Source organism: Mandrillus leucophaeus, unplaced genomic scaffold (genome assembly GCF_000951045.1).
Source record: "Mandrillus leucophaeus isolate KB7577 unplaced genomic scaffold, Mleu.le_1.0 Scaffold170, whole genome shotgun sequence".
In the NCBI taxonomy this organism is placed as follows: Eukaryota; Metazoa; Chordata; class Mammalia; order Primates; family Cercopithecidae; genus Mandrillus; species Mandrillus leucophaeus.
Window position 1 is genome coordinate 1,325,126 of NW_012101699.1, and position 6,670 is coordinate 1,331,795.

Below are 6,670 nucleotides of genomic sequence, written 5' to 3' on the forward strand. Positions count from 1 at the left end.
GGGAGGGGCATAAATGCTTATTGGTGTGGTAGTGCTGAGTATCATTTTAACGGGCTTAGCAGATGAGGTCACAATTGTGTATTTACAAGTGCTCTACAATGACTGTGCGAGGAATCGGCCTCAGGAGGAGAGGCGATACAGCCAGTGACCAAGCAGGAAACTGCCGAAATGATCCATGAGAAGGAGATGAGGACCTGATTGTGGGTATGAGAAAGAGATGATTTTAGAGTTGGGGTGGAAGAAAATACAGCAGGTACTGGAGACCAATTTATATTAGGAGGGAGAAAGATGTTTCTAATTTGAGCACATGGGTAAGTAGAAAAAAAAGCCAAGCAGAGTTTTCCTTGGTGTAGAAGGCTGAGTTCAGTTTTAGCCATGATTACATGACATCCAGGTAACGGCCAAAAGGCAATGAATTATACAGACGATGAGTTCTGTGAAAAGACAGTCATCAGCATGGCATGCAGCTGAACATATGAGCAGATTCAATCATTCAGGAAGAGTGAGAATCCAGCCAAGGGGCAGATGAAGATCCCATGCCAAAGACAGATCACAAGGCAGAACTGACAGGCTAAATGCGTCAAAGGTCAACGCTCAACATGTCCACTGGGACTGGTAGTTAGAGGGTCACGGATGACACTGCCTGAGCAGTTTCAGAGGAGTAGGGGAGTAAAAACACTTGACTTGAGAAGTAACTACAAGTTGAGTAGTAGAAACAGTATGGGCTGTTCTTCCCCAAGTTTAGTTTTAAAAGGGAGATAAAGAGATAAAATAAATTAGTGGTTGCCTAGGGCTGGAGGGCAGTAGGGGGGACTGATGGTGATGGTTTCTTCTGGGGTGATAAAAATGTCCTATAACTGATTGTGCTGATGGTTGCACGACTCTGTAAATATACTAAAAAACACTGAAGTATGCACCTTAAATGCATAAATTGTGGCTGGACGCAATGGGTCATGCCTGTAATCCCAGCACTTTGAGAGACTGAGGTGGGTGGATCACTTGAGGCCAGGAGTTCAAGACCAGCCTAGGGAACAAAAAAAAAAAAAAAAAAAGCATAAATTGTATGGCAAGTAAATTATATCTCAATAAAGATGTTATGTAAGTATAGTATGACTTATAAGTGGGAGCTAGGGCATGAGGATGCAACGGCATAAGAACTATATAATGAACTTTGGGACGGCCGTAGGGGAGTGAGGGATAAAAGAATAAAAGACTACATATAGGGTACAGTGTACGCTGCCTGGGTGACAGGTGCACCAAAATCCCAGAAATCACCACTAAAGAACGTATCCATGTAACCAAAAACCACCTATACCCCAAAAACTATTGAAATAAAAAACGAAAGAAAGAAAGAAAGCTGTTATTTAAGAAAAGTAGGGGAGGAGACTGGTTAGTAGCCAGAGAGGATCAGAGGGTTACTCTGGAGTAACAGACTTGAGCTAGCTTAGAGAATAGCAGATGATTATTTTTTGATTAGACTAGACCTCTCTAAAATCCTCTAGAACTCTGTTATTCTATGAACACAATCAGGCTCTTCTATCTGAAAAGATGTATCATGACAACTCCTGAAAGTGTACATACCACAATCTTCCCATTTATGGGGAAATTCTGATTTGAGTGAGGGGCTCTGTGCATGTGGGAGTGGCGCCCTTCCTGTCCACAGCCACTCTCTGCCTGGGCTCTCTCTGCCATCCCCTGCCAGGCTTCTCAAGGCCCTCATTCAATCCCCACACTTTTCTGTTTTCCACTCATCTCCCTTGTTCCTGGTTCTTCCCTCCCCTGTGCACCGGCCAGGGTTCACAATACCTCCCCATCTTTTTGCCCTTGTCCTACTCCACGTACCATTTAGCAGCATCAAGAGCAGCTAGACCAGGTTAGAATCCCCCCTCTGGACTTAGCTGCTGTGTGCTCACAAGTAAATTACTGAACATCTTAAGCAGCTTTGGTTCCTCATCTAAAAAAGCGGGCGGGTGAGGGGTGAGTCACAGCCACTTACTGGGTGGCTGTGAGGCACTTCACTGCCACTTACCGAGCACCTGGTAGCACTCTCGCTGTCCAGCTAGTCCTCCTCCTTCCCTTCAGAGCTTCTTCAAAGAAGAGTGGTCTCCACTTTGTCATACTCACCAAGGCAACCTCCTCATCCTTAAATCCAAGGGCCCTCCTTCAGTGTGTACCCCGGCTTGACCTCCCCGAGGCACTGGGCACTGATGAGCACTCCTCTCTTCTCCAGACACCTTCCTCCCTTAAGCCCCACACAACCACTCTAGACCTGCTCCTGCCTCTGAGGCCACTCTACAGGCTGCTACCTAACAGACAATGCCTCCAGGGCCTTCATTCCTTTTCAATGAACTCACCTCCCCAGGCAACTCCATCATACTCAGGGTCTCAGCTACAGCCTGACAACCTGGCACAGAGCAGGCACTCAAATATTTATCAAGGGAACATTTCTGGGATCCTTACCTTTCCTGCCCAGCCTTCTCTCCTGGGCTCTAGACCCACATATTCAGCTGTAGACTGGAACTCTCCATGTGAATGGCAGGTAGGATATACCTGCTAGTCTGAGCTGGGTTCTTCGCCTTCCTCCCCAAACCCACACCTTGCTCTCATGCACCCTGTCTCGGTACATGGGTCAATCCTTGTCCTCTCTGACGACTAGGCATTGAGTTCTGATTCTCCCTTCTAAATCTCTCTCCAGTGAGATACCTCCACACCACCCCCATGTTAGTTCAAGTCCTCATTTTTTATCCTAGATGACATAAATAACTTCATGCTGACTTCTCTTTCTATTCTCTCTCTGATCTAACACACCCTTTATGATGTTATCAGTGTGACCACTATAGAACACATATCTGCACCATTTTAAGTGTCTTATTTCCCCATTACTTACAGATAAAGTTCAAACTCCTTAACCTGGCACATAAAGGCCTGTTTGATCTGATCCCAATTAACTTCTCTGTTGAATCCCCTGGCATTCCCTTGGGGCCCCAACTTAAACTGAACGTCTTTCAGGACTGAGAATATGCCTCCAGCCTGGTGATGGCCTACTAATCTTTTTATTTATTTATTTATTTTTCTATTTTTTTTTGAGACAGAGTCTCGCTCTGTCTGTCGCCCAGGTCAGAGTGCAGTAGCGAGATCTCTGCTCACTGCAAGCTCCGCCTCCCAGGTTCACACCACTCCTCCACCTCAGCCTCCCGAGCAGCTGGGACCACAGGAGCCCGCCACCACACCCAGCCAATTTTATTTTAGTATTTTTAGTAGAGACAGAGTTTCACCGTGTTAGCCAGGATGGTCTCGATCTCCTGACCTCGTGATCTGCCTGTCTCAGCTTCCCGAAGTGCTGGGATTACAGGCATGAGCCACTGCGACCGGCCACCTCCTACTAATCTTTTAAGATTTAGCTCAGGGTGTCCAATCTTTTGGCTTCCCTGGGCCACACTGAGAGAAGAAAAACTGCCAGGCACGGTGGCCACGCCTGTAATCCCAGCACTTTGGGAAGCTAAGGCAGGTGGATCACGAGGTCAGGAGTTCAAGACTAGCCTGGCCAACATGGAGAAACCCTGTCTCTACTAAAAATACAAAAAATTAGCTGGGCGCGGTGGCGGGCACCTGTAATCACAGCTACTCGGGAGGCTGAAGCAGGAGAACTGCTTCAACCTGGGAGACGGAGGTTACAGTGAGCCAAGATCGTGCCATTGCATTTGAGCCTGGGTGACAGAATGAGGGCTCTGTCTAAAAGAAAAAAAAGAAGAAGAAAAACTGTCTTGGGCCACAAATAAAATAAGCTAACAATAATAGTAGCTGATGAGCAAAAAAAAAGGTCCATGCATAAATCTCATAGTGTTTTAAGAAAGTTTATGAATCTGTGTTGGGCTGCATTCAAAGCCATCTCGGCCGCAGGCTGGACAAGCTTCATTTAGCTCAAATATCAACTCTGTAGTGTCTTCTCTCCAACCACTTACCCTACTGCTGGTCAAGTTCTTTATTCTGTCCCTAAAGCTCTAACTGTATTTTGTACATAATACTACATTTCATGTTTGTGGTAAAGCACTTGTGTCGTACTGTACATGTTCACTTTCTCTGCATCTCTTTCCACCCCTGAAGACCAAAGCCTTGCCCTTTTCATCCCCAGGGCCAAGTCTAATGCTCAGCAAGTTACAGGGATCCAGTGAAGGTTCACAGAATTAACTTTCCCACCTCCCCCACTGCTACCGTCAAGGGCACTCTGTTTCACAGGCTCGCTCTCTCTGCTCACTAACAGGAAGCAGTACTAGCTCATCACTCAATCTCCACAACAACCTACAAGGTAAGTACTGTTTGGTTATCCTGGATTTCAAGATAAAGGCACCAAGGCTTAGAGAAGTTACACAACTCGGAATGTGAGTGTGAGTGCTGAACCAGGATTTGGACACAGATGTATTTGATTTAAAGCTGTGTCTCAAAGTCCAACTTAGGTGACTCCCTTAAACATGCCTCTCTTTCACCTCAAAACATTTTAGTGTCTTATCAACTCTTTTCTTTCTCTCTTCTATAAAGGGAAACACTTCTCCTTGCAAAGATTAACTCCCTTCAGCTGCACCTTCTTATCCCTCTGGACCTGCCTCATCTGAGACTTTCTGCCCTTCAAAAATAACTTGAATTTGTTTTGTTCTAGAGCAGTGGTTCTCAAAGTGTGATCCCAGGCCAGTAGCATCAGCATCACCTGGGAATCTATTAGAAATGCAAATTCCCAGGCACTGCCCCATACTCACTGAGGCACAAACTCGAAGGGTGCGGCACAGAAAGTGGTTTTAGTCAGCCCTTCAGGTGATTTTGATACATGCCAAGTTTGAGAACCACTGTGGTAGTGGCTTCTTTCAAATATATGCTCAATTTCACATTTATTTATTTTTTTCTTTTTGAGACAGGGTCTTGCTCTGTCACTCAGGCTGGAGTGCAGTGGGGTGATCCTAGCTTACTGCAGCCTCCAGCTCCTGAGCTCAATCTTCCCACTTCAGTCTCCCCAGTAGCTAGGACTACAGGCATGCGCCACTATACTCAGCTAATTTTTTATTGTTCAAATAGATGGGGTCTCATTATATTTCCCAAGCTGATCTGGAACTACTGGCCTCAAGCAATCCTCCTGACTCGTCCTACCAAACAGCTAGGATTGCAGGCGTGAACCACCATGGCTGCCTTCAATTTTATATTCATTTATTTCTTTTTCTTGAGACAGAGTCTTTCTCTGTCACCTGGGTTGTAGTGCAGTGGCGCAATCTCAGCTAACTGCAGTCTCCACCTCCCAGGCTCAAGCGATCCTCCCATCCTAGCCTCTTGAGTATCTGAGACTACAGATGCAGCCACCACACCCAGTTAATTTTTGCAATTTTTTAGAGACGGGGTTTCGCCATGTTGCCCAGGCTGGTCTCAAACCCCTGGGCTCAAGGGATCCACCCACTTTGACCTCCCAAAGTGCTGAGATTACAGGCGTGAACCACTGTGCCCAGCCCAATTTTACATTCTAAAACAACCCAAACAAGGCCAGGCATGGTGGCTCACACCTGTAATCCCCAGCACTTTGGGAGGCCGAGGCAGGTGGATCACTTGAGGTCTGGAGTTCGAGACCAGCCTGGCCAACATGGTGAAACCCTGTCTCTACTAAAGATACAAAAAATTAGCCGGATGTGGTGGTGCATGCCTGTAATCCCAGCTACTTGGGAAGCTGACACAGGAGAATTGCTTGAACCCAGGAAATGGAGGTTGCAGTGAGCCGAGGTCGTGCCATCCAGCCTGGGCGGCAGAGTGAGACTCCGTCTCAATTAAAACAAAACAAACAAAAAAGGGCCAGGCACAGTGGCTCACGCCTGTAATCCCAGCACTCTGGGAGGCCGAGGTGGGTGGATTACTTGAGGTCAGGAGTTTGAGACCAGCTTGACCAACATGGTGAAACCCCATCTCTACTAAAAATAAAAAATTGGCCAGACGCCGTGGTGTACACCTGTAGTCCCAGCTACCTACTTGGGAGGCTGAAGCAGGAGAATCACTTGAACCCGGGAGGCGGAGGTTGCAGTAAGCCAAGATTGCGCACCATTGCACTCTAGCCTAGGCAACAAGGGCGAAACCCTGTCTCAAAAAAAAGAAAAAAAAAAGAAGAAAAAAAAGAGAGAGAGAGAGATAAAACAACCCAAACAGAAACACTTCTCCTCCCATGATTCATCTCATCCACTCCTGTCTTCACCTTTTGCCATTTGCTTTCTTCGAGGCATCAACCACTTGGTGCTTAAGTCCAGAACATGCATTTACTCAAACTCCTCTGACCAAGCTAGGCACCCTTATTCCCTCTACAAATAAAACAGATGAAACTCTAAGAGTTTAAACTACTTGTCCAAATGGATCTGGGAGTTAAGTGCAGCAATTTCATCTTAAGGAGAAAAATTTGAAATATTATCAAACGCAGCACGGAGGGTAATAAAAGTAAAAACGCATTAAAGATGTCGAGATAGACTAGTTTAATTGAGTAGTGAAATCAGAAGGCAGATTGCCAGAGGCCAAAGACAATGTGAATTCAGGACTCCTTCACTCCAGCACACACACACACAAATAGCATCTAGGATTTGGGTGAGCAAACTGAAATCAATAATTATAAATACAATCTTTCCTGTTTCAGTGATTATGAAGCGACAGTGAGATA